This window comes from Panthera onca, chromosome A3 (genome assembly GCF_046562875.1).
Source record: "Panthera onca isolate mPanOnc1 chromosome A3, mPanOnc1 haplotype 2, whole genome shotgun sequence".
NCBI classification, from domain to species: domain Eukaryota; kingdom Metazoa; phylum Chordata; class Mammalia; order Carnivora; family Felidae; genus Panthera; species Panthera onca.
The window spans coordinates 6,127,910-6,155,853 of record NC_138341.1 but is presented as its reverse complement, the minus strand read 5'-3'; the positions used below and the strand labels follow the sequence as shown (position 1 = coordinate 6,155,853).

The 27,944-nt window shown below is 58.0% G+C and overlaps 2 long non-coding RNA genes across 3 annotated transcripts in view; both read left to right on the top strand.

Annotated features, from left to right (window-relative positions):
- The window catches only part of LOC132688788 (uncharacterized), an 82,099-nt gene that overhangs the window by 29,806 nt on the left and 24,349 nt on the right, over positions 1–27,944 (top strand). The gene's annotated exons all lie outside the window — the stretch shown is intronic.
- LOC132688806 (uncharacterized) lies at positions 857–27,682 on the top strand. The gene is made up of 4 exons (XR_009614710.3): positions 857–947; positions 3,666–3,755; positions 24,711–24,791; positions 25,810–27,682. It is a non-coding gene; the product is annotated as an uncharacterized LOC132688806 (long non-coding RNA).

The window sequence follows — 27,944 nt, the reverse complement described above, 5'->3', positions numbered from 1 at the left end:
TGCCGGACAGATGTCTGTCGCATGAATGGACACGGAACCCGAGGTGAATTCATTGGTGAAAGTTCACCAAACTGGCTGCAGTGATTGGAATCTGGATGATGGGGAGAGAGGCTCATCATGTGAGAGGAAGTGCAGAGGGGGAAGCCAGAGGGAAGAGCTGGGGCCTTGATCTGGGGCAGTACCCATCCCCCACTGGCCCTCCCCTCCCTGATGGCCTGGCCTGAGAGTCTGGTTCTTCTTGGCAGTCAGCTCCACACGGGGCAGGGCTACGTGGAAGTTTGGCAGCAGGTGGGGAGAAGGCAGAGAGCCCGACAAGCAGAGAAAAGGTGCCAGCGGCTTCTCCTGGGCACACGGTCAAGTGAGGATCGACCTTGTCACCCTGTGCCCGGAGTGGCCACAGATGGCGAGACGGTGAAGGGGCTGACCGTGCTCCTCTGTGCTGGAGCTCTGGGCGGGCACCGCGAGGCGACTCTGTCGCCCGGGAGGTGAGGCTCACTGTCAAGTCCCACCACAGGCCAGATGGCCTCCTGAACCCCCACTGCAAGTCCCTGAGTGGTGCCTGCCATGGCGGCCGGCGTGGCTTGTTCAAAACCCTCAGGCAGGAGCTCCGTTCCCTCATCCACGCGTGTTTTCAGAGCATCCACTCTGTACTGGGCCATCCACGGGGGCAGGGCACACCTAGATGCACTCCTGTCCCCTCTGCTCTCACCATCTAGGGCAGGAGGCCGGGGGCCAGCCTGCCAGGGTGTGTGGAAATGTCCACGGGCTTCTAATGCCGTCACAGTGGCTGGGAGGGCCACAGGCATTTGGTGGGTGGGGCCGGGCCCTCCTGCCAGTTCGCAGACAATGCCCCAGGGTAAAGCATTACCCTGCTCAAAATGCTGGTCTGCTCTGGCTTTGGGGACTCCTAGCCCAGGGGGAGAGATAAATGTTAATTAACCACACATGTAAGTGAATAGTTCCAAGCCTATTAACAGCTATGACAAAAATGATACAGGAAGGCCGGTGGGGTGGGGGGGGGGGGGGGATAATACAAGGTATCTCCTGTGTGCGGGTAAGGAGCAGAGGTGGCACAGGGAAGAAGGAAGGTCTTCCCGCGAAAGCAGTGCTTAGGCTGGAATCAGAAGCACGAACGGGGCATTGGGTTGGGTTGCAGGGGTGGGTGCAGGGGCAGATAAGAGGAACATCGTTTGGGAAGAAAGGGGAGAGACAAAGAGAAAGAGAAATAGTCTGAGGCTAGTTATGCAGGCCCTAAGAGGCCACATTGGGATTCTGGTCTGTGTCCAAGAGCGTCCTGGGTGAGGGGGACCTGACCGCGTCTCAGGTGTGGGAGCAGACGGCGGACCGGAGGGCGAAGCGTGGAGGTGGAAGGACAGCTGGGTGGCTGTAGCGTTGCCTGGTCCCCGAGGTGGTCCTGGCTTACGCTGGGGGGGGTGGGGCGAAGACAGAGGACCAAGTGGATGCCAGGATGCCAGGCGGGAAACAACTCGGGGTACGTTAGTCCGGGGCAAGGGAAGGGGTGATGGCAAAGAATCCATGGGGGTGACCATTCAGGAAGCTGCCGACTCGGGAAGCAGAACAGGTCCAGGGAGGGAGTCAGGAGCTCGGGTTTGGACGGGCTGAGCCGGAGGCGTCTCTGACCGGGCCGGAGGGGCTGGTTCGGACTTGCGCTGGTGTTGCTGTGGGGGCCGAGGGGAAGCCCGGACTGAGGAATCCGGGGGAGGCTGGGATACACACAGAGCAGCAGAGACCGTGGGAGTGGGCGAGCTTACCCACACGGCGGTGAGCAGGGGCCACGTGACCCCGTCTGAGGCTGGAGGCACCCTCATTTATCGGCCAGGCAGAGAAGGATGACCCAGGCAAAGAGATGGGGAAAAGAAGCAGGAGAGGAACGAGGGACACACATGTCCCTGAGGCTGAGGGGTCAGCAGGTCCTAATGGAAAGTTGAGTAAGAGGATGATTGAGAAACGTGTCGTGGATCGGAAAGCGGGGCCACCGGTGACGTGGGCAAGAACTGACGTGGTGGCTTGACGGGGGCCGCGGGTGGACCAGTGGGCGGGAGGACAGGAAATGGAGGCGGCCTGACATCCCTTTGAAGAAGTGTCGGAGGGAGGAGAGAGAAAGCGGCAGTGAGGGGGTGTCGGGTCAAGCGCAGGCGTGTCTGTGTTTGATTTGGGGTGGGTGAGCCCCTCACGTGCTCCTTCCAGACCAGAGCTGGCCGGGAGAGCCCCGTGTCTGACCTCAGTTACATCATCTAAAATAATAGCTCATTAGGTACAGATCATCACCACCAGACAGTTATCCTCATAACGAGCGTGGCGCGACGGCTGTCCTCGCTTCACATAAGAAGCCCAGAGTGGTTCTGTAACGTGCCCAAGGCCACACAGCTGGTCAGCAGAGCTGGGCTTCAACCAGACACAGTTAACCACAGGGTAAACTGAAGTGTCCACGTCTTAACTCTTACACGTGTCCCCCTAAGCCTCAGGCTGTCCCGCGAGCCTCATGTGGGGCGGCTGGTATATTCGTCGCCAGTGATGTGCCGGTCAGTGGACCTCATGGCAGCTGAGCGCGCTGTCTTCCCAAGTCCACGTTCGGAGATCGCACTGGCCACGATGGGAGCATTTCCATCACCGAGGTTGGCACAAATCACACTCTGTTTCAGTCTCTGGCAGAGCCAGCGTTAGCGTCCCCCCGGAGGACACGAGGGTGAACTCTGCAGAAAGCCACCATCTCGGGCAAGCCTTCTGTGCTGGACAAGCCACCTGAGGGCCTCCTGGCTCCCTTGGAGCGCCTGCCCCCAGCGGCTCTGCACTTGGGGGGCCTCCCACCCCTCAGAGGCCACTTGGCCTAGGCTCTACGGGCTGAGCTCTAGGGGGGGCGGGCGGGAGAGAGTCGGGGCCTCCAGCCACCAGGCTGAGTGCCGCCTTCGCTGCCGGTCACACGCGCGGCCTGTGGGTCCCTTCCTGTCACCTTCTTCCCCTCTGAGTGTGCGCCCGCACGGCGTCAGCCCAGAGCGTGCCACTCTCACTTGCCAGAACGCAGCATGGTTTAAGTAAGGACACGTGAGAGGGGAGAGAGGCTGAGGACGCCCTCATGCCTCAGGGAGTGAGCCCGGCCCTCCCCAGCTGTGCATTCATTCGGAGAGCACCTGCCTGTGTGGGGCTCCTGGTAGGGACCCTCTACCCTCCCGGGATGATGCGACTACGCTTTATAGGTGAACAAAGTGAGGGGAAGCGGGGGAGGTGCCCCAGAGCACACGGATGGTGAGTGGCAGTTCTGAGATTTTCTCCAGCCCCACGACAGCCTCGCTTCTGCGTTCTGCTGCCCCGGGGCCTGCCTTGTGTGCGCTCCAGGCTCAAGGTCCTCGCTGTGGCCCTGGGGCTCCTGGGGTCAGCGCTGTCGTGGGGCTTGAGCGGGGCTGCGTCCGCCCCGCCACCTGCCTCACACGAGGCCAGGCAGACAGCGGGTGCCCGAGGCTTCCCTTTTCTGCCTTCCACGCCTCGGCCACAGAGGCTGGAGCCCCGGCCCTGTGTCCCAACCTGCAGCTGGCCGCGCCCACCCCCACGTGACGGACTGGCCCATACATTTCCCCATTCAGCTGATGGTGAGTGCTGTGCTATTTTAAGCCCACATGGAAGTATTTTTTTTTTTTTTTTTTTGTAAGGACCATCTGCTACCGGCCCCAGCCCAGATGATACAGTTAGAACCTACCCACAGCATCCTCTCCCGCCTTCAGACAGTTCCAGGAACAAGGGTGAGTCAGTCGCCCAGCTGAACTCCTGTCTTGCTACCCTGAGAGCTGGCCTCAGTGCCAGCAGACGGGCCGCTCCTGCCAGAGGGGCAGGTGCCCCTAGCGGCTTCTCAGCCCCTGGAAGGGCACCCCCGCTCCCCCAGCACTGCTGTCTGCAGGGAGAGCCGAGGAAGGCCCCTGGAGAGCTCCAGCCAGCCCTTCTCAGCTAAGCCCCACCCCCTGGGGCTGCAGTCTGGTTCTCAAGTTCCACTGCACATATGACAGCTTCCACCGCAGCTCCTCAGGAAGCCTGCTGCAGAGAAGCGAGGTCCAGAGGTCTCTGGAAGGACCCCTGGGTCTTTTCTGGGGAGTGCAAAGAGGCTGGGCCCCTTCTCGCTGGGCGGGGTGGGCCCGGCCCAGGGAGGATGTCATTAAACACTGACCGCAGGCACTCAGCTGGGGGCTTTGCTCGCCTGCCCTCCTTCCCTCACCTCCACACCTCCAGGCTCTCTGTGAATAGAGGCTATTTCACCGGGCGCACAGCGCAGAGACTGCACTCAGGTCGTGACTCTGGGTGCTGCCAGGGCAAGGTGTACGTAATCCCCTGAGCCTCAGTCTGTTCGCCTGTAAAATGGGGGGAAGTGTGACCTACTTCCGAGGGTGTCTGAGCAGTCAAGAGTGGGAGGGACCTGGTACAGCACCTGGCTATTATTTTCTCTATCATGAACTTCAGAGGGTCTGTCCTTTGAATGGCCCACAGTGCTGGGGGACTTTTCGACAACGTGGGCCTGTAACTCAGCACTTCCCCCCCCCCACGCACTCTCCGTGGGCCTGGCCTCTCTCCTCCTGCCAGCTGGCTGTTTTTGCTGCAGGGACCCAGGTTTACGAAGCACATGGGCTTCAGCAGACTGGATCCCAAGGGTGTGATCATCAGAACCACTGCCCTCCCCACCTCCGCCGGTGACAGAAGCCCCTGGAACTCGCAGCCCCGGGGTTTTCTCAGTGCCCCTCTGTCCCTCTGACCCCGCTGCTCCTCCCCGGGGTGGGGGCCCGTGCCCGGCTGGCCTCGCCCTTCACTTCCCCGCGACCCCCCAGCCGCGTCGCCGAGCATTATCGGGCGTGTGCAGCCGGCGGTGGCCCGGGAGCGCCCCGGGAGCGGGCGTGGGGCCGAGGCCCGCCGGCGCCGCTTCCTGTCCCGGAGTCAATCTGCTGCTGCTCTGCGGAGTCCTACAGTTTATCTGTGGTCAGTGCTCCTACCCATTTCCTGCCAGCTGCTACTGGTTTTCTAGCCCCGCGGGCTACAGTAACTGGGAAGGGGCCCGGGCTTCGTGATTCCCCGGCGCGGGGCTGACCCGGTCCGAGGGGCGCAGGGGGACGCCCCGCCTCTGTGTCCGGGCCTTCCCCGGGCCGCGCCGGCGCCGCCGCCCAGAAGGCCCACACACTCATCGCCAACCGAAAGCTGGCGTGCATGCCTGCGCGCGTGCCCGCGTGTGCGTGCGTGTGCGCTGGCAGGGCTTCCCCTCCCCGCCCCCCCCATCCCCCCCTCCACCCCCCGAATGTGCCCGAGCCAAAATCAATGGTAGCGTGTCGTGAGAAGTCAGAGCGTTCCTCTAGGCTGGGCTTCACCCCTGTCACGGGCAGCCCCGGGTCCCCGAGGCGTAACTGTGGTGCGTTTGCAGGGCCCCGGATTGGGATATCACAGTCACCCTGAAAATTTTACTTCCTGGCATTTCTATAAATGCAGAGCAAAATTCCCCGCTGTCACAAATGACTCCTTCAACTAGAAAACGGAGAATGGGTTCATGAATTTTTTTTTTTTTTTAACGTTGTGGGCCAGAGTTTCGAAGTTGACCAGGATGTGGGGTACGCGTGTAGTCGAGTGTCTTGATTGTCTAGAGCATTTCTTCCTAAGGATAAGCTCAAGGCGAGGGAGCGGGCGTGGCGGGGGGCGGGGCCAGGCCAGAACCTGCTGAGGGAGCACCTGGGAGCTCTGGAGAAGTGCAGGATCTCCGGCGCCCCTGCAGGCTGGTGGGGCCAGAACCTCTGACGCTGGGGGTGGGGGTGGGGTGGGGGGGGGGGGGCAGGCGGTCTGGGTTTTACTTGGCTCTCCAGGTGGTCCTGTTTTGCATTCAAGCATGACTTTCATAGTAGATTTTATTAATTTTCTTGACACATGTGGTTTGTGAAGAAGGAAAACAGTCCCCCAGTGCTGAATGGAGCTGTTCATTCGGTGCCTATTTCTTGCCTCCTCCCGGGTCGACTGGGCTCTGTGCTGGACCCAGCAAGGCACTGCCTGGCAGCCGGAGCCCAAACCTACTCTCAGGGGTCCTGCTCTGGAGGAGACAGGATGTCACCTGATCTGGAGAAGCTCCCTCTTCTGACCTGGGCCTGGGGGGCTGGGGAGGAGTGAGCAGGGGCTGACTGGAATCGTAGGTGATTTGGGGATGATTTCATCCATGGTGGGAATTAGACAAAGGGGCGGGAGAAAATGGAGAGAGGGTGGTGGTGGTGGTGGTGTGCAGAGAATGGCCTTGGGGGGCTTGGGACTCATCCCAGGTCTGAGAGCGTACAGTGCCGGAAGCTCCGACAGGGCTCCGTGCTAAGCCTCAGTGTTCTCATCTGTATAGTGGGTTTAATGATACTTCCTTTGCTGACTGCGTTGAGCCTTAAAGGAGGTAATACGTGCAGAGTGCTGAGCACAGCCCTCTCTAGAGTCTAAATGGACAATGGTGATTATTGCATCTGAAGACCCTGGGGCACCATCGAAGGGTTTTTGTCTCGTGAGTGACGTGAACACCGTAATCACCCCAGGAATGCCTCGTACACTTAGGCCAGCAGAAGCTCTCTGTTGAGCCGAAGATCCATATACCACTAATATTTCAAGCTATAATCATGTTTAAAGTGTGTCTGAGAAAATATCTTAAATCCTAAAAAGCATCCCTCCCTTCTCTCCATTGCCATATTTTTGGATTCTGAAATCAACAAATGCAGAATCTGACCACTTTCCAAAGCAACGTGCCTTTGGACTGAGCACAAAATTACCGAGCAAAGCTTTACTTTTTTCCTCTCAAAAAGACACAATGCCCAGAAGACAAGGGAACCTTGGCTTTGGAAACCCGCGCTTCTTGGGGGTGGCTGACAAGCCCCACTGCGCACGGGCACGACCAGCTCTGGAAGGCCCCGCTCTGGTGACCTGCTCTCCACACTTGCTGGCGGGAACAGCCGTGGGCAATGCCGAGGAAGTGAGCCGAGCAGGATTTGTTCTTTCAAAGACGGACGCCCCCTCCGTCGCCCCCCAGGGAGCAGAGCGGGAGGTGAGCCCTTGGGAAGCATCACCGCCCCCAGGACCCTCTGGGGAAAGCCCCATTTCAGCGCAGCTCAGCACAGAAGGCCTTTATCCTGCACAGGAATGCTGGGCGCCCTGCTCGCTCCGGTCTTCAGCGGGGGAGATGCTGTGCATTCAGCAAATCGAGCTCCAAGAACGAGGGCCCTGGTCCCGCAGCCACGCAGGGCTCTGCTCGGCTGCGTCTCCTTTCTGGCCCTAGGGTTGGCCCGACTGTCTGCCACCGTCAGAAGGGGGGACGGCATTTCAGGTGGGGCACCTCGCGGCACCCGGATGCCCACATTTGGACGTGACACGGGCGACCAGGTGCATTCACAGGAAAACGCGTGCAGCTGCTGCACCCACATCAAAAGCGTGTGGTCCAAGCGTGGGAGTCCAGGGCGACGGGAGTGCTATTCCCGGCACAGGCACGGACTTCCTGATGCACAGCCTCCCTCTATCTCGGTTTCTCCATCTCTAAAACGGGGCGAGGTCGAATTTTCCTGGTTCCACAAAACCTCGTGGGCAAGCCACTTCCCTGGGAGGACCCGGGGCACCAGGGACACGCCAGACCCTGCAGTGTGCTCCCCGAGGTTTTCTGAGAATGTACCGGACACGGTCTGCACTGTGTTTCTTCGAGGAAGCGAGGCCATGAGAAGCTCCCTGGTTTCCAGGGCAAGCTTCTCGGTGGCTCTCCCAGATCCGGTCTGGCGTCTGCACTGCCTCGCAAGGGCGGCTCCTGACCCGCAGCCTCGCTCTGCCTCTGAGGTGAACGTGCTCGCAGCCCAGAGCAACTTCGAGTTCCCCAGCGGGGCGGGCCCCTTTCCAAGTCCCGGGGCCTCTGCAAATGCTCCTCCCTCTGTGCACTGTCCTCCCTTCTAGTCGACTCGGCAGACTCCTCTTCATCCTTCAGAACCCAGCTCCTTTCCATGCCCTCTGGGAAGTCTTCTCCGGGCCCTGCTACTCCCTCCACCCTCAGGCTCAGCAAATGGGGGCAGTGCCGTGCCCGGAAGCCTGCTCCCCGCCCCCACCCCCAGGCCGGGCTGGCCGGAGCGCTGCCACCTTCGGGACTCCTGCCCCCTGCAAGGGGGCCTGGAAGTCTGGGGTAGCCCAGGGCCTGTTCTTAGGAGGGGCTGGTGCCCGTGGGGGCCCCTCTCTGTCATTTAGCACAAATCCACGTGGGGTCCTTGTTTGCCAGAAGCCTAGGGGAGGGCGGAGGGCCACCGGGTGCCAAGGATCCTCCTGCCCTCAGGAGGAAGAGGTGGCCGTGAGAAAGGCTGGCCCGACTGCACAGGAGATAAAGCCTGGGAAGGGAGGTGCTGGCAGCCGGTCCCCTTCCTGCCCCAGGCTGACAGCTTGTGACATTCAAATAGCTCCCTGGGTCTGGTTTTTCCTGTTCCTGGAATTGCTGCAGCATGGCCGTTTCTCCGGGCTAGGTCAGAAGTGGCCGTTGTGTGTGTGTGTCTCAGTTCACGGAAACAGGAAATTCGGGATTTGTACGAGCACCGAGTCCCACGCTGCCTTATTTCCTAGAAAGGACAGGGCTGATGGCCCCGAGCTGGACCCCCACTGAGGTCTGGGCTTGGAGGAAGGGGCTCGCTCCTGGGTCTGACCTGGCTTTGGCCCATGGCAGTGTCTGATCCCGGCGTGTCCTTTTTCTTCTCTGCTAGGATGAGGCCCAAAGCACTTGCCTGCCAGCCTGGAAGGTGCCGGTGTGGGTGCTGGGCTGGCTCAGTGAGGTCCTGGACTCGGCCTCTTGCCATGTCTCCGAGTTCTGGTGGCCTCTGTCCCGGGAAAGGCACCGCTGATGGGTGACATGGGCCCAGAGTGAGGGCAAGGCTATCCTGGAAGGGAGGGGGGTTACTGCGGGCCAGGAGCGGCTGGACGGCCATGGAATTCGGTGGCTGGGGGGCTCCTGGGATCTGTGAAGTGGCAGGTTCCAGACGGTTTAAGGCAGCGGGGCAGCTAGTGTCCTTCACAGTGGAGGAAACTGAGGCCACAGAAGTTGAGTGACTGGCCCAGGGTCCCGTGGCTCTCAGCTGCTGACACCACCAGCCCCCACATGACGGTCTGAGACGTCCACGCTCTGAATTCCTGGAGGCGCGTGTTCCTTCCCTCCTCGCTGAGGGAGCCTCCCCTCAGTGCAGGCCGCGCGGGCCTCCCTGCTGGGGCATCTGGGCCAGAAGCCTCCAGTGTAAGCGCAGGGGTCTGGCTTCTCAGGTCACCATGAGGGAGCCGGCCCTGTGGCCCCTCGGGGTAACGAGGTCGGGCTTCCTGGGCTCCGCAGAACAGGTCATGGAGCTTGAACTCTTTGGACGTATCTCTGTCTCTATCTGCTAATCTTACTCTGCTCAGAAGAAACATGGTTTGGGTGTCCACATAGGAGGTACCCTCATGGGACGGGGAGGAGGCCTGGAGCAGCCCGGGGTGGGGGTGGGGGCGTGTCCTCGAGTCTGGGTTGTGGGTTCTGGGCCTCTCCCTGGAGTCTGTTTCTCTGGAGCTCCTGGGACCCAGACCTCAGATGTCAGGTCTCCCCACAGGCCTTCCCTCTGGAGGCACCTCCGCCTGAGCCCCCCCTCAGTGCTCCTTGCTCCCGTGGTTGAGTGGGCGCCTCTGGGAGGGGAGCTGGGACAGAGCCTGGGGCGGCCCGGGCCGGAACAGCTCACTCTGCACAGTCTCCCTGCACCAATTTCCCCCTTAGCTTGTTCCACTTTTAAAAATAGCTAATGAGGAAATTAATTTTGTCACCCAGATGTATTCGGTAAAAACATGTCAGGGAGAGATAATTAACCTCTGCACTGATAAATCCTTCCCAAATTAATGAAGTTAATATTTGTAGATATTGGGACATTCATTTGGGGAGAGGGTCCATGAAAGTAGGGGCCCCCAGGCAGAGAAGGAGAAACAAAGAAAAGGGGGTAAGAAGGGGAAGGGGAGAGGGAGAGGAAGGGAGAGAAGGAGAGAGAGTAGGAGAGAGAGAGGCAGAGAAGAAGGGAGAGAGAGGGAAGGAGAGAGGGAGGAAGAGAGAAAGAGGGAGAGAGGAAGGGAGAGAGAGGGAGGAAGAGAGAGGAAGGGAGAGAGGAAGGGAGAGAGGAAGGGAGAGAGAGGGAAGGAGAGAGAGAGGGGGAAGGAGAGAGGGAGGGAGAGAAAAAAGAGGGAGAGGGAGGAGAGAGGGAGGGGGAGGGAGAGAGGGGGAAGGACTGGCTGAGCAACACAGAGAGAGGGAAGGGGAGGCAAGAGGGAGCTTCTAGGGAGCAGGGGAGAATGTTAAACTTTCGAGGCATTCACCTGCTGTAGGCTCTGGGCAGGAGGAGGCTTGACAAAAGTGAGTCACAGAATGAAGCATTGGGATGTGTTTAAGATAAGGAATGTTCAAGCCCACTCTGATGGGGTCTGCTCTCTGCTTAAGGGCTCTGGATTCTTCTTCTCATCCGAGGAGGCCTTGGGGAGCCCAGGCCCCGGGGAGTGGCTCACCAGCAGGAGGGGCCAGGCCAGGGGTGGGGGGTGGGGGGGCTGGCTGGTTCCCGAACACCCATCCCATGTCTCCTTGGAGAGTTCCAGAACCCTGACTGGAGGCGCCCCCAGGTTGAACCTCCCACCCAGCGAGGACGCCTACTTCGCCTCCTGCCCCTTCATGTCCAGGAGTCAGGCTGCAGACGACAACCCCTTAGAAGAGGCCAGCCTCTGCCTGGGTTAGACCTGTGCTTCCCAGGCTGGCGCTGGGGAGAAAGACAGCTGAGCTCATGTTAGCGAGCGGAGCGGTCAGGGGGTGCGGGCAGGCCGGCTCCCCCGTGGGCTGCCCAGCCAGGCCCTGGGCGCTTGCCCCTGTGGAGATTTGGCCCCCATCCGAGGAGCGCCAGCTTGGGAAGCAAACTGTGATGGGGCACTCGGGGAACTCAGATTGAAACGGAAACTTCTCGGGGGACTTCTGGCTTTGGAGACGTCCGCTAGAATGGCCGAGGGGCTGTGTGAGCTCTCGGGGTTCGGCCACCTCTAAGACTGAAGTCAGGCCGCTTCTGGGGTGCTGACTGGCAGGAGGCACCCGTGGAACCTGGCTGGCGTGTTTTCCCAGAGGGGGAGACCTGGCTGTCAGACGCCAGCCAGAGACGCTGCTCTGCTCTCCTGCGTTAAAAGACCATGTCTTTATTCATTTCTCCCAAGTGCGTAAAATGCCAGCGAGACACAAGCATTCACCGTTTAATCCTGTCCAATGACCACTTCTGGGAAGGGGGTTCAGGACCGGGGTGGGGGGGGTGGGGCCTGTATTGCCGTGGAGTTTCAGTCGGGAGGCAGAGAAGAAATGCGAGAGACACGTTCGACGGGGAGCCTGTCCAGAAAACCCAGAGGAAGCGACGATGACCAGCCAATGGGAGGTCCCCGAAGGCTTGGGCCGCCATCTTGGGAACCCGAAAGGCCCTTGGGCAAGAGCTAATGGTGTGGAGGCCGAGATCCCGAGGGACCTTGCAAAGGAGAGGCCTGCCGCTCCTTCTACACTTGAAAAAGTGCCAGCGAAGCTTGTGTCATGGGCGCTACGGGCACAGACAGAAGACAACCAGATATGAGTTATCTCGAGTTGGATTTATGATGACCGGGTCCTCACTAATCTAATCTTTGCAGGCAGAGTGACAGGCTTGCAGATTGCAGGGAACCGATAGATGTTACCTATCTTGAGTTCGGTTAGACTGTTGCTCTGCTCTGAGTGACATACGTCCCCCTGCTCCCAACCAGGAAACAGGAGGGATATTTGTCCTGATCTCTGGGTCCCAAGTTGAGTAGGTCAGAGACGTCAAGGGCCCACCCGACTCAGACAGGGTCTCAGAGTGACCTCTCAGGGCCCAGATGGTGGCTAACACCCGGACGGAGGGCAGGACACCCAGCCGGTTTTGCAGAGGGCCCAGTGTGAGCCGGGAAGGCAGGGGGCCAGGCAGAGAGGCTCTAGATCCGTGTGGACCGTGGGGAACTGCGAAGTGGAGAGAAATAGAGCCGAGGTACAGGGGCCAAGGGCAGAGCAGGGCTGGACACACAGGGCGGAGGGCTCGCCTGGGCACCGCAGGGTCTGGGCCTGTTCATGGCAGGCTGTTTCCCAGCACTGAGCAGGACCGTGTACCGTCTCATTCTGTCTCATTCCAGGGAGAGGGGGAGCCCGGTGACGCCTGCCAACTTCCACAGCGGGCTCTCTCTGCCTCCCACCTGCCTCCCACCCCCAGACCGCTGCCCCCAGAGATTAGTAAAGGCTGGAAAATTAGAAGCAGGAGGGAAGTTTGGGGGAAGCTGAGTCTGAGGGATGATGGTTACGTCTGCAGGAACACGAGGGTTTTTGCAGAATGGGTGTCGAGTGGGTGGTTCTCTGTCTTCTGCTCTGGGCAGAGCACAGGAAGCTGGCTCAGGCTGCTCGGGCCCAGGGCTGGGTTAGAGGTAAGGGGGGGGCGGAGGGGGGGCGGGATTCGCCAGCGGGGTTGGCTCTGAGCTCATTAGCCATGGGAGCTCCCTGGAGGACATTCCTGGCAGTGGCTAGGTGCCGCCTTCCGGTGGGTCGGTCGTGACCCATCCCGTCTGTGACAGGTGCATTGTGCTTCTGGGAGTCCCTCAGGCTTGAATTCCCGCCCAGCTACCCAGCCAGCCCCAGTCTCAGTTTCCCCATCTGTGTATTAACACGACAGCTTTATTTTTTTTTTAAATTTTTAACGTTTATTTGTTTTTGAGAGAAAGAGGGGGAGAGAGTGAGTGGCGGAGGGGCAGAGAGAGAGGGAGACCCAGAACCCGAAGCAGGCTCCAGGCTCCGAGCTGCCATCTCAGAGCCTGACATGGGGCTCGAACCCGCGAACCGTGAGATGATGACCTGAGCTGACGTCGGACGCCCAACCGACCGAGCCACCCAGGCGCCCCTGAACACGACAGCTTCCACCTCGTGGGGTTGCCACGAGGATTGGAGGGAATAACACATGTAACACGTGGGTTTTTGGTTCCGCAAGACCACGTGCCTGCTGCTGCCCCAGTGACACACGCGTCTGCCAGCAAGTGCCCTGGGTTGGGATGAATTGAGCGTGTTTCGGGGAGCGCCCTGCTGCTCTTTGGCACTCACCCACTTCCCCGGCACCTTCCCGAGGCGCAGCAGACGGCACCCGTCTGCGTGAGTAACTAGGTGAGACCCCCTCGGTTATCTTACCCCCTCTTCTGACCTTTCTCTGGGAGGTGAGGGGAAAGAATCCAGCAGAGCAAGGTCGCCGTCTGGGTTCACTCCCTCCAGGATGCTGACTCAGGACGACTCTTGGGGAGCACCCGCCCCCCACCCCCACCCCAGGAAGGGAGGTTTCATATACCCCTGGCGGCTCCAGGCCTGGGCTGTCCCTGCTGCCCCCAAATCCCTCGGCAGGGGCCCCTCCCTCTGGGCTGGGCCCGGCTGGCCTTAGGCGGCTCCGCGGACCCCCAAGCCAGGCTTTGCTACTGTCAGGGGTTAATTAGCAACCACGCAGGGCAGAAGGGTGGGTACAAAAGGGGAAAAAGTGGGGAAGTGGCAGAAGTTGAAGAAACCTCCCAGAGCTCTGTGAGCCGGGGAACTAGTTCCTGATTGCTTGTTGAGATAGTGCCTCTGGCTCCCCTTCCACCCTGCGGAGAGCAGGGGGCCACTGACTCAGCTCCTTCTTCAGGGGGTGACCATGGCCAGGGGTCAAGTGCATTTCCCAGCTGGCCTGGACTGGATGCCTCATACTCAGGGAGGTCAAGGGACGAGCGCCCTGCTGAAGTTCACAGGGTCAGCGGTGCACCGCGGCGTGCGGGTTGGTGCCCGGAACTCGGCCCCGCTCGGGTCGAGGAACCTTGGCGAAAAGGTCTCAGTGATCCAGACCTCCCGCGTCCTCACCTGTAAAACAGGTGCCATTATAGCTCCCGGGCACTTGTGTTGGTCGCTGGGGCAGCCGTGACGACATAGCTCAGAGTGGTGTAGCCGGCAGAGGCCCGTGATCTCCGGCTTCTGGAGGCTGGAAGTCACTATCAAGGTGTCAGCACGCTCCGTTTCTTCGGCGGCTGGGAGGGAGGCGCTCTCCCCTGGCTGCCGGGGGTCTGCTGAGCTCTTGTGTGCCAGGCTGTCCTCCAAGACCTTTCCATGTCCCCTCACAGCCCCTAAGGGCCCTGCGCCTGCCTCCCCCTGTTGGCTGCCAGCCCTTCCTTGGTGCTGACTAAGCTCCAGCCCCAAAGCCAGATGCTGATTCTCAGGCTGCGGGACGGAGTCCTCCCGCTCCCGCCCGGTTCTGCGTCCTCCCTGCCCCACCGCAGCCGGACCCGGATTCCCAAGGAAGAGCGTTCTTCTTGCTGAGCCTTAGGGACCAGGCAGGGACTGACGGGGGCTTCTTTTCCTCCGGTCTCTTTTGAATGAAAAAAAAAAAAAAAAAAAAACCCGAATGTGTCGCCCAGTTTGCGTGCCTCTTGGAATTTGTCTCTGCGGCCGGCTGCTAATCTTACTGCCGTCCTGAGTTGTAATTAGTACCTGGGAAGGACGGTGGATGGATGTCCAGGGCTGGCGTGTGTTCAGCGCGGGGATTCCTCCCGGAGGCATCCAGAGCATTCCTCAGAGACTGCTGCTTTGTGGGGGAGGGGAGCCACCGGTCCACCAAGGAGATCATGGTCAGGGGCCAGGGGCTGAAGTGCACTTTGGTCTCTCCGTCGTCTTGGCCAGACGTACAGCATCCTTTTCGGAACTGCTAGGGCCGACCTGACCCTGTCACTTGGAGCGGCCAGAGCCAAAGCGGAAGGCAGTTTCCCTTGGACGAGGAGGGTGGGCACACCCCGCAGGAGGGGTAAATTAGGCCCAACGGGGCCCCTCCCTGGCCTCTCCCATCCCCCCCCCTTCTCTCTCTGTCCCTCCCTCCCTTCTTTCCTCTCTGTAGCTGTCTGTGTCTCTTTTTATTTTTTTATCTTTAGCCCATTCTTTCAGCCTCTATCTGTCTCTGTTTCTCTATGTCCCTCAGTCTCTCTCGCTGCCTGGCGTCTTCCGTGCATGTGTCTTCTGTGCTCCCAAGCCATATCCGTGCTCCTCTTCTCCACCCTGTCCTCGGGTGCAGAGATCTGTGTGGGACCCTGAGTGGGTGCCTTCCACCACGAGGGAGGGGACGCTGTGAGAGCTGTTTCCGTCCCACGGATGAAGGACAGCGGGAGCCCTCTGGAGAAATCCTTGTCCCCTACAGGCCCGGCCGCCAGGATTCGGCCCAGCATCTCAGAGAAGCCCGTGGCCCGCTGGGCACCAGACGCATGCCCTCTCCCACCACGCGGTTCTGTCTTTAAGTCTTTTAGTGGCGGAAGGGGAACAGATATCCTCCTTCCTTTTCATTTTGAGGCAACTTGGATTTTGTTCTCGTGTGGAACAAATTAGTCTAAAAAATCGTTATGGTTTGAGTTTCAGCTGTGCTCCCCGTGTAAATATTTTAACCCAAATTATCAGAAGAATAATTACAGCCTGTGTCAGCGGGGCTCTGAAGGACGGCTCTGTTCTGTCTCTGGTGGCGGGTGCCCGCACCTTTCAGGTCGCCTTCCGAAGCCGTGCTTCCCCCTCCCTCTGCCGCCTCTGGTTTTCTTTCCCTTTTTCCACTTCCCCGATCTCAATAAGACATAGCCCTGGCTTGCTGGCTTGCTTTTTTTTTTTTTTTTTTTGCCAGAAGGCAGCAACCTTCATCAAGCTCATAACTTGATGAGAGCTCATAACTCCCCAGGGAGATAGATAGGCTTTGCTTGTTCCCATTTTACAGATGACTGAAAGGAGACTTGAGGAGCTACCCAGCGACTCTTGGCGGGTCTTGCGGTCAGGGCAGGGCGGCCGGGACCCACGCACGATCGTGGCAGGTCGGAGCAGCTGGCGGCAGACAGAAGGGCTGGGGGGGATGTGTGGACGTGCGTGGACGTGCACCCGCGTGTGCAGTGCGTGCGTGCACGGGAACACACGTGTGCATCCCTCTAACGCGCCAGGGTGCGGGTGCCTGTGCCTGCGGTGCCTGGGGCTGGCCCGGGTCGCAGTGAGCCACACGGTGGCTGGCGATGTTGCAGGAGCCAGTCCTGGGACCACGTACGGGGCGCCAAGGACACGGTGCTGAGTCTGACCGCTGTCCGGCAGGACCTGGGGAGACACAGCTTTCAGTGGGAAAGTGTGTGGTCAGGAGTGTGTTTTGGAAGGCTCACCCCGAGAGCAGTTTGGAGCGTGGACTTGGGGGCAGTAGAGAGAGGGGAGGTGAGGAGGCCAGAGCACAATGCCTGGAGAAAGCCAGTGACGCTTGGTGGGGGCAGGTGGCCATGGGGGGGACACGGCTACTCAGGACAAAGGAGGCCGAATTTCCAGGACCAGCGAACGGGCTGGGCGAGTGCACACGGGGCTCCGGTCTGGCGGGCATGAATGTGTGTGCACTGAGACCCTTCCCCAGGATGGAAGGGAATGTATAGAGGGAGGAGAAGTGGGCTTGGGGGCGAAGGGGCTTTGAATGCAAGACTTTGAGGACCAGAGGCCCTAATTCTCTCCATTCTACTGTCCCAAATCTAGAGGAATGGGAGTGAGCAACCCATCCCCGGAGGTATTCAAGCCTAGTCAGAGGGCCTCTTGGTGGGGGTTGTTCAGAGGGCCTTCCTGAAGGTCTGGGAGGGCAGGCGGAGGATGTCTTAGCTTGGACCGCCCTCCAGAGCACAAATTGCTGAAGACCGTGGGGTGTGACAGCAGAAATTCTCACAGTTCTAGAGGCTGGGAGTCCAGATCAAGGTCTGGCAGGGTCAGGTTCTGGTGAGAAGGTGACAAAGAGAGTGCTCCGGTCTCTTCTCCTAAGGCCACCCAAATTGCCTCTCCAAAGCCCTATCTTCAAATACAGTCGCCCTGGAGGTGAGGGCTTCCGCGTGTGAACTCTGGGGGGCACAGCTCAGCCTGTGGCAGTCGATCAGCCCACCTGGTCCCTCTGGCTCACCACGCTGCGGCCCTGCTCAGCCTGAGCCCCTGGTGGCTCAGAGGAGGGGGAGAGAGCCAGCAAGCGGCGGCATGGCCCTGACCTCGGTCACGGTCCTCGGGGCCTCGGGTGTGCGTGGAGAGTGGAAGAGCCACCTGTGTGCGGGCCGGCCTCTGCCTGTGCCCCTCGGCTTTCCATCGTCCTGCGGAAGTCACCTTGGAGCCGACGACCTGTTCTCCACGTCCCGTGGCTGCCGCTGGCGCATCTAATTCGTCCTGCCCTCCAGCTGACAGCTCTCAGCCCCTCTGACTAAATGGCGGTTTCCCCCCAAGTGCTTCCCTCTGGCAAAGCTAAATATTAATTATCTCGCTTTATTTCGTGATTATTCATGGGCGCCAGCGTCACCCCGTGACCGAGTGAGAAGGCAGCACCGGGAGAGGTGAAAAAGTCGTGTGTCGTAGTGAACGGCCCAGCAGTCCTGGAACGCGTCAGAGATGGTTCGTTGCCCGGGGATCCCGGGCCTGTTTGTTACCGGGCGGCCTCGGAGCCGTGCCTGATGCACGGGCCGCCGTCTCGGGTGGGATTTCAGGGCCCCAGGGAAGAGACACAGTTTGCCCAGGCAGGAAGCGGGGGGCGGGGGACGGGGGGCGGGGAGGGGAGACAGATGTCACCTGGAAGGGCCCTGTACGGCTCAGGAGCTAACGGGTGAAAACCACCCACGGGGCACCCAGGACACTGCTGGTAACACGGCGGCCCTGGAGGAGAAGATACGGCCCACTGAGCGTGCCGTGCTAAGTCTAAAACCAGACACATGGCAGGAACCAGCCCCGGGGGGTGTGAATCTGGGTATACTGGCGTGTGTGTGGGGGGGACATTTGGCACACCGGGGTGACGGGGAGTAAGGGGAATGGTGAGCTGTGACGAAAGATCCATTTCTTCGTATGACACGCCTTCTCGGCACGTGGAGTTCACCACACGTCCGCGTATCAACTGAGACACAGCTGGCCGGGGTCCCGCCCCAGCCCTCAACTCTGGGCGTGCGGTCCCTCCGAAGGCCACTGGTGTGGAGGTTGCCATACAGCCCAGAGCCCCCAGCGTGGCGGGTGGAGAATGCGTCGGAACATTCTGATCATCTCCTAGTGACAGAGGTCATGAGGTTGTCTTAATTAGAATGGTATATAAATAATGTCTAGTTAGGCACCGTCCCACCTTTTCGAGACTTGTCATAGATTCAGATGGGAAACCTTTCAGCTTCTCTGTGGTGAGCCTTAAAATTCTCCATTAGTGTCCCGTCTCTCTCTCTCTCTCTCTCTCTCTCTCTCTCTCTGTCCCTCCTAGCAAGTGACAGGGCAGACCACATGCTCACCTTCCACGTATGCTCAGCCTGTGTGCTGGCCTGCCTTGGCCCATCTGCCATGCAGAGGGAGAGGCAGAGGGAGGGAGCCCAGGGGGAGACGGGAAGGGTTTGGAGAGGGCCACACTGCCCCTTTTGCCCATGGGGACCCTTCTCTTCCAGAAGACAGTGTCATTGAGGACGGGAGGCTCACAGTAGGCTCCGGGACACCTGACCTCCTGCCTTGGCCCGACTTCCCTCTCCAGGCTCCCCTGTGAATGCCCCGTGTCTCTCTGACCCTTGGTTTCTTCATCTGTGAAACAGAGCTGGTTTTTGAGTGGAGGTCAAAGAGGGAAGGGAAATAGCACAATGGTTCTTAAACAGAGTTTCTAGGAATCTCACTTTTCAAGATGGAGGGGAGGGTTTTGCTGCTAAAACCTAATGGTAATATCTCCCCCTGGGTGGTAGATGGAGTGACACAGTGTCCAGCGGCAGCGTTGGAACCCCATCTCATGGACTTGCAGGAGACTTGGCCCCTCTCAGGCATCTCTGAGTACTCTGCTCACTCCTGCTCACCTCCAGCCAGGTTGCCACGCCGGGCCTTTCCCCCTGGGCCCTCGGACCAGCTGGTCGCAGCATGTGTCGGCCCCACCCTTTCTGCCCCGCTCCAACAGTGACAGAGCCCTCCCTGTGTCCCCCAAGCTGCCATGTTCACCTGACCTCACCGACGCTGACGAGAAGGTGAGGCCAGAACCCGGCTCTGCTTCTGCTCACGTTCCTGGTCTGAGGCTGGCCTTTGGTCTCCTCACCCCCTCTTCCTCCTGGCTCGTGTGGCTGGGGCAGGCCTCCTTCCTCCAGACCGAGTGTCCCCTCCCCTCTTGCTCCTCCTCCTGCCCCTGCCTTTGAGACTCGAAGATGGGCCTTAACACCGTGCTCTGAAGAATCTGCATTTGGGGTATTTTACCGTTTAGGGCTTCCCCCAAATAACGGGGAAACACTCACCTCGCATCTGCATGAATGAAAGGCCAATCTAAGAGAAAGTCAGGGTTCTTTCTGAACATCAAACGGATGCAGTCACCAGAACGGACAGACTGCCTGGAAACCCAGTCGCCTCCTTTGTGTCAGGTCTTCTCACACAGACCAGGACATCCTGTTTGAAGTTTCTCTTTCATAAAGATTTTAAATTGCGGCAAAATACTCAAAATGGCAAAATTCACCATCTTAACTATTTTTAAGGTGTGCAGATCAGTGGAATTAAGTTTCTCTGCCATAATTTTTAATAGCTGTTACTGGTTACCGCCTGACAGTTGTACTGTCTTCTCTGAGGTGGGACAGAATAACATTTGAAGTCGAATATCCCTGTGCCCTCGGGTGACAGTGGGCACCCGTCTTGGGGACACGTCTGGAGCCCTTCCCAGCCGAAGTTTTGGATTCTGCCCCGATTCGATGTCGGCCCAGAATCCTCTGCTTATTAGCTCTGTGGCTTTGGACGGGTGTCTTTGGTTTTCTTGTCCGTAAAATCTAAACAGTGAGACTTCCCCGGAGAGAGAGAATGAGTAAGAGAATAACGCCCAGAGAGCAGCCAGTGCCGGCTGGTGGCAGTGAGAGGCACATCTCACTGAGGCCGCCCTCGGGTGGTCACGAGCAGTGTCTTTGCCAAGCAGGAAGTGCTGAACAGGCCGGATCCTGTTAGAGCAGGTTAAAAAAATGAAAGTAACTCCAGCAGGAAGAGACTGGGTGAAAACCAGCCCGGCCTGAAGCCGATCACTGACCTCCTGCTTCGTGAAGTCGATACCGACTATCCATTTCCTTTCTGAGCCTTCACCTAGTAGGAAAGTCCCTGCAGGTGTGAGCTGGGACTTACAAAGAAGGTCGGGAGATAGCAGCCCTGGAAAAATAATTCCACCTATAAACACCTGTGTTAACAAGTGCTGTATTTGTACAGCTCTTTTCTTTTTCAAATACTGTTTACACACACCTATTCTCTTACCCGCTCAGGTGTGGGTTGCATGGCATCTGGGGACCCACTGGCTGGGGGCCAGCCTGCCTGGCAACGCGCGGCTCTGAGGCTGGGCCTTCCTGCGGCCTGTTGTGGCGCCCCCGCTCCTGGGGCGACCGCCTGGAGCTCAGCCAAGTCCCGACGAGCGAGCGTGCATACTGAGACAGACTTGGGGCCCATTAGGGGACAGTGACCCCAGCTGGATAAAAGAGGACACCTGCTCCCAGGTCGCTTTGCATTTTCACACGGAGAGGAAATCTGAACCCAGCAAGCACCTGATTACAGCCCCGACCCAGGACGCGGGAATGGGAGTCACCAAGGACCAAGAGCGAGTGGACGGCAGGAGAGGAAGCCGGTTCTGTGCAGACGGGTCTGTAAGAGCTCTAGATTTTGGCTAGAATCCCATTGGATTCCAGGGAAGCCCTTGGACGAACCCCCGTCTCAGCCTGGAGAGAGGTCTCCGCCGTCGTGCACGGGAGCCTCACCGTCTTTGGATGCCTGGTGCTCGGGCCCGGACTCCACACGAAAATCTCTGCATCAGCGTGATGTGGGGGCGGTTAAGAACAAGTACCCTGGTGGGAGAGCCAGACGCCTCTGCGCGTTTATTCACTATAAACCTTTCATCTAGAAAAGCTGTGCGTTTACACACCCCCCTTGCTAACAGCTGACAAAGCCACGGCGTGTTTGTCTCCAGCAGGCCCCAGCGTCCACCCATAACTGCGAGCTGAACTCCGCAGGTTGTTGGGATTTCGCTAGTTTTTCCCGGGTCCTTTTTCTGCCCCAGGATTTCCCCCCGGGATCCCTCATGACATTCGGTTTCATGTCTCCGGGATCTCTTCGGCCCCGTGACAGTTTCTCAGACTCTCCCCGTTTTGGATGACCTTGATGGTTTTGAGGTCAGCTGTTTTGTAGAACGCGGCTCAGGTTGGGCTTGTCTGACGTCTTTCTTTTCATGGTTTGTCTCGGGTGAAGGGTTTGGAGAGAAGACCACAGAGGTGAAGTGTCATTTCATGATATCATGTGAAGGGAGCGTCCCATCAGGTGCCGGAGACTCTCGCTGTGGCCTTTGAATGCCTCTGCCAGGGGTCTCCGCTCTCAAGTCCCCCTGTGCCCCTTCCACGTCGTCCTCCTCAGAGGCAAGTCGCAGAGAGCAGTCCACACCCAAAGCGGGGGGCTGGTTCCTCTCCAGGGGCAGTACTTACAGAAATGATTTAGTATTGTCCTGCAGGGTGAATCCTTTCTTCTCCACATTGTGTATCTACTCAATCGTTTATTTATGGGGGTGCCGTTGATACTTATTTCCAGCTTTGTGCCACATTACCTATTTTGTTCCTCACCTGGGACAGTCCAGCTGAGGCTCCTTCAGGTTGGCTCCTGTGTTCGGGGCACGCTCCCATCCATTTGGTTTTCAGGGGCTCCCTTGAGAAGAAAGGAACTGCTTCGCTCGACACCTGCTGGCTTCTGTTTTGGGCGCTTTATTTGCATTTTCACTGTTTAATAATAACCACTCATTTCTTTCCTTAACACACTCTCTCTCTCTTCCTCTCCGACCTTCAGTTTTCACTCTTGTCCTAAGAGTGGCGTCACGGGGTAGTGAAAGGAACACGGATGGAGAGGCAGGCGGTCAAATTTATCCCAGTTTCACTCCTCACCAGCTGTGTGACCTCGAACCCCAGCCTCCAGCCTCCGATCTATGAGGTGGAGACACCACCGTGCAGCTCAGAGGAGGGCTGTGTGTGCCTGGGACCCGTGCAGACCGTGCCCGGCACGTGGGAGGTCCTCACAGACACAGCTTTGCCTTTCCTGTCCCTGGCTCTGTCACTAATGACTGTGTGATCTTCTCAGTGCTTTGAAGCTCAGTTTTCTTATCTGTAAAATCGGGACTGGACCAGATGGTCTCCAAGATTCCCTTCCTGACGTTGCCTGTGGGCTCAGGTGCAGTTGGTCGGTGGGGGGAGGCGAGGGGTGGGAGGGGAGAGAGAACAGGACAGAGGCAGCGCGTCCCGCAGCCGGCCCCAGCCCCAGCCCCAGATCAGAATGAGCTTTGCAATCTACCAAGCAGAGAAGATGGCATTTTGCACTAAATTTTACACTGAAAACGTACCCTGCACGTCTGGGCGGAGCCCCCCAGGTGATTCAGCACTTAGCGTACCTTGGCTGGCTGGGCACCAGCTGGAGATCATAAGCCAGTCCGGTCTGCCAGAACGTGAGGCACGTTTGCTCTCACTCGTGTACAGATACGCACGTCTGTGTCATTCGTTCTTAGATATCGGGTCTTTTCAGCTTGCTGTGTCCTTCTCTCCCCACAGTGGTATTTGTCAGCTTCTGTCGGAAAGTGGGATTTGGGTTGGGGTATGAGGTTGGGTTTCTGGTGTGAATTTCCGAGGTTACAGGTGCTGAAACCAGGCTCCGGGGCCTGGCTGTCGGTGGGGTGTGGCCGCCCACCGAGCATCCTGTGGGAACTGGGTCTCAGTAGTGATGTGGGCCCGTTCATCAGAGCAGAAAAGGGGCAGATTGGGAGGGCAGGCCCTGGAAATGGCGCCCGGGGGTGCCGGGCAGTGCCGGGGGGAGTGGAGCAGGTGGCCACGGCTTGTTTGGCTGCGAGCGGATGGGGGTGGGCTGCAGAGAGGGCTGCTTAGAGTGAGCCTGAGTCTCGGCCCCAGAGGAAGAAGGCCAAAGACACTCACCCAAGCTGGGTCTCCGGTTAGCAGGAGCCCAGGGCTTTGGCCAAGGTGGTGGGTGTTCCATGGTTCAGGGCTGGCAGGGGGGTGAGTGAAGGGGAAGGGGAATCGAAGTGTGAGCCTCGGTGTTGGTGGACCCAGGGAGAGCGAAGGAGGCCTCAGAATTTCCAGTCAAGGGGGTGAGTGGGAACAAGGACAGGATCCAAGGGGACAGGTCTACTGGCCTCCCTTCTAAACGAACGATTGCACAGATTATTGTACATTACTGGGAAGATGTCTTCCCACATGTGTATAAGGATGCATCTACTAGGATGTTTGAGGAGGCAGTGTTTGTAATAGGGTAAAACTGAGACAAAGAGAGTGTCCATCAGCAGGGGATCAGGGTTTATCTGAAATATGTATCTATACCGTGGGATACTCTGGGCATATTGCAAAGAATAAAACAGGCCCGTAGGAATTGATATGGAAAACACTGAAGAGATGCATTGCGGAGGGGAGAAACCAAGTGCAAAGCACAGAGTATCTTATTCCAATAAGTGAATCTACAAATAGTGCTTGTATATCATATCAATTAGGATGGGTTTTCCCGCAAGGAACAAAAGACACGACTAATACTGGTTAAAAAAAATAATAAGGGTTTATGTTTCTCCTGTAATCCCACATCTGGAGGGAAGTAATTGCGTCTTACCTAGGTTTTCAGGGATCCAGGTTCTTTCTTTCCTGGGCCACCTGCATGAAACACGTTGGCTTTTAAATCCTTCCACTTATTTCCTCATGGTCCTAAAGTGGCTGGTATAGCTGCCAAGTTCACATTCAAGTTCACGGAATGAGGAAGGGGACTGGTCAGTGCCAGATGCAATTGTCTTTTTTTTTTTTTTTTTTTTATTAATCTGGGCATCGAGAGCTTTCCAGATGCCGCCTGGCCCCTCCTTCCCCTGCCATGGGCCAGTTCAGTCCCATATCTTGTTCGGGACAGGGCCACATGCCCTTGCCCAGTTGCAGGGAAGGATGGGAGAGCAAATGTCTGGCTTTGTAGCCACTCCAACAAGGAGAGAGAGTCCGAAAAAGCAGTTAAGTTGGCCAGCCCATAGTGTTAGCCCTGTGCATGTAAAAGGCTTGTTGGTCGGGTCCCCAGGGGTGGGGGGCTCTTGATAGTAATAGCCACTGGGGCACGGGCTGTGGGCTCAGAGAGGGGAGAAGCAGCCTGTTTTTTCATTGTATATCTTCTCACACTCCGACTTGTTTGTTGCCGTGTGTATATATGGATTTTTCAATTATGAAAGCATAGTTAATTAAAATCAAACTAAAGCATAATGAAATGTGGGGGATGAATATGCCCAACTGAGACAGTTGATTCAGGAGACAGTCGGGGTGAGCCCTGAGGCTCCTGCTTGTGGGGGGCTTGGGGGCGCGGCCCAGGCCTGGGTGAGCAGGCCGCTGATGGGGGGGTGGGGCGGCGGTGGTGGCCGCAGACCCCTGTGCTGGGCATCTGGGTGTGGAGCACGGGGGTGGGTCTCACCCAGGTCAGCACCAGCAGTGAGGAGAGAAGGGAGGCAGGGGCAGGGGGGCTGGGAGAGCCAGATCCCCTCGTCTTCTGAGCATTGACTGGGTGGGCATTCATGGCTTTCTTGCTGCCTCTTCTTCTAGAGGGCAGTGTTGAAATTAACTTCTGAGGAAAGTCCCTCCCTGTCTTGCCATCGAGACTGATGTATGTTTCTAATTCTGCTCACCAGCTGGACACATGTCTTTGATGACACAACTCCAAGTGGAAATGGGAAGATGATCCGAATCAGTCCTTGAACCCAGTGACCGAGGTGAAATTGGGAGAGAGTGAAGGACCATGTGGTTTTGCTTTTCCTGAGGGTGATCTCACTTCTGGTGGGCAAAGGGGGGCATTTGTGGCACTGCACCTGTGGGGGAGGGCCAGAGGGAAGGGGAGGCCAGCGGCCCCAGTAAGGGTCAACTCTGTCTTTCCCCACCTGGTGAGTGATCTGTCATGGCCCTACATGTCGTGTAGACTCGGGACAGGACTTCTGTGTGGACCAGAGAATGGAACACTCTGACCTTGACCTGGTTTTGAAATCAAGTTGCAGAGTTTTGCAGGAGAATGGTCCCCCAGCTCTCCATCGATCTATCTATAGGAGGGGCTTCCCCATCAAAGTCTAAGGTGGGATATACGTAGTTTGAGCCCTTGAAATTTCCCTTTAGCGAAGGATCTGTCTGTACCAGTGGGTATTTGATTTGCTTGCGTGTCAAGAGAACGCTCAGCATCGCATGAATCTCGATGCTCGTGAGCTGAAAAACCAGTGGAGAGTAAGTAGTGCTCCAGGACCTTCCTGGCAATGTATCGGGACTGACCGTAGAGTCCAGGAAGGGTTTTATAGAGACTCCAAGACTTTTCTGGTAGCCGTTCCTTAAACTACAAAGTACACGAACTGCCTGGATCTGAGGACATAAGGGCAAGTGTGTCAGTCAGAACTCTCTGCGGGAAACAGAAACCGCTACAGACACGTTAAGTGGAAAGGGTCTTAATACAGGGGATTTGGTGTTTAGAAAGGGCCGAAGGAGCAGGTTCTAGGCTGGGCTACTGACAGGATCCTAGAAGAACACAGAGCTGGCCATCGGGAGAGCGGCTGCCTCTGAGCAGGGCTGGAAGCACGATGTACTGCGGCATCTGATTCCACTGGAGAATCACCCCCCCCGCCACACACACACACACACACACTGAAGGCTGCAGTCCAGGGCTCAGGAAGCCAGATCAGAACACCCAGGAACTGGAGGACGGATACTGTAAAGTTGCTGCTGATATCTCTACTGCTTCTTTGACAGCAGCGGTGAGGCTCTTACAGGAATATCGTATCCACCTCACTCCGCCTGCTGATGGTGTCCTTTGGTGCGAGCCAGTTTGCATCCAGAACCTAGCTGTGAGGAGGCCTGCGAAATGCCTTCCAGTTCTTGCCTGGGGCAGAAGGAAAGGCCGAATGGGCCATTCCAGAGAGTCCGGCTCCCGGGGCAAGGCCAACAGGTATTGGATGGCTAGCGTGGATGTGTGCAACATTGATTCTCTAGGAAAAGTTCGGCTCAGACAGACCTCATGCTTTGGGTGGGTACGTTATGAAAAGCAACCATGTCTCCCAGTTTCCACCTGTGATGCTAGATGCTTCCGGTCTTAGCTCTCACCGTAGTTTCACACGTGGCCTTGAGCAAACCCCAGCTGCCCCAGTTGTCAAATGAAGGTGTGTGACAAACTCGAGGGCGGCTTTGAGCTCTGAGGCGATCCCGCACGGTATCTCTTGAGCTCACACTTTGGGTCTTGAGCTGAGCAAGTCTTATAAAACACTTCTGTGAAGAGTGACTCTTTGTTCCTGGGTTTTCCAGACCTCAAGGGCACTTCACTGGGGGGTTTTCTGAGAGCTCATGGAGATCAAAGCAAATTAGGAGGAAGAGAACTTGTGGAAAGCTTGGCAAAGCCCGGGCAAAAGTGGACTGTTGCCCAAGCAACCGTGTCTGCTGTTAAATGCTAGGCTTCGTAACCTCCAGGGCTCTGTCTCATTTGCTGCTTCCATGCTATAGCCTCTTTTCGCAGACGAGGACCCGTGGCTTGGCCAGCCTTGTGACGTTGGGGTGAGGCCGTAGGGACACACGGCAGTGGAGAGAAGAGCTGCCTTGGTCCCATGATATGTCCACTCAACCAACAAGGGTAAAGGGCATTTTTCCCCTTGGAAGTCTGTCAGTTCCCAGCCAGCTCCTTGGTATCCAAAGGAGGAAAGCGGGGGGCTGGGGGGGAATCAAAGCGTCGGATGGGATCCCTCCTACCTGTCTACTGCTGGGCTCCAGTGATACGCCAGAAGCTGTTTAACAACTGACCAAAAGAAGAAGGAAAAAGCCCGTGTTTGACCATTTTTGTGGTGTCAATACTGTCGTCCTGTAGCATCTCAGGCCGGCCAGCGAGATATCCCCGAACGCACATTTGGGAAGCGATGGTCACGCTTGGCTTAGCGATCTGGTGAGGGCTGGCCTTAGCATGCCACCGACTTCCGTGGTCCCCCTCATTCATACCCGTCGGTGAAATCCCCCGGTATTCATGGAGGGGCGAAGAGCAACCAGCCTGAGGCTCAAGGAGATGGGGGAGCACAGGTTGCCGAGCCCAAGGGGTCTTGCCCTGAGGAGGCAGAGGTCGCCCTGAGGTGGAAGATGGTCTAATGTCACATGAGGTGACTGTTCTCCGGAAGGAATGGTTTCAGGGCCCCACCCTAACCATTTCCTGTCCGGTGCCAGTGACGTCAGATCAGGGACTTGTCCAAGGTCACATAGTAAGTAAGTGCCCTTCTCCAAAGCTCTCGCCTCAGCTCTGTAGATAAGCTCGTTGATTGGACGCCTCGGAGGGAGTGATGCTTCCTTGCGCAGTGGGCCAGAGGGGAAAATGCTGACCCGAGGCCTGCGTGGTCACTTCCCCACGCCCCCAGCCCTACCGGAACCGCACTCTCTCTCACCCGTGGCTTGCTCCTCCTTCCTTCCCCTCTTCCAGACCCAGGAAGGAGCTGGAGTCCCAGGACGTGCAGAGGACGTCCAAGGGTTGCCCCTGGAGTTGTTGGAGAAGCCCTGCGGAGACCCCTTCCAGCAGCGGGGCTGAGCCGGGCTGGCACGGGGCACAGATCACAGATGCCCCCGTGGCTTTTCCTGAAGGACTCCAACAGGAAGGGTCCCTCCCCCCCCTCCCCCGCCTCCCCCGTCTCTGTTTCTAAGCCTCAGGCAACACTGCATCCTTGGGAATATCGCCTCCGGGACCCCACCTCCCACCGCAGGTGCATCCGCTGTCTGGGGGAAGATGCCCAGGATCAGAAGAACTCAGACGGGCCCGCAGTGCAGCTGGCGCTTCTGAGCTGTGTGACAAGGAGCCTTTTGCTCCACCTCTCTGAGCCTTGTTTTCCTACCCTTAGCCAGGAAGCAAAGGGTTGCCATTTTTA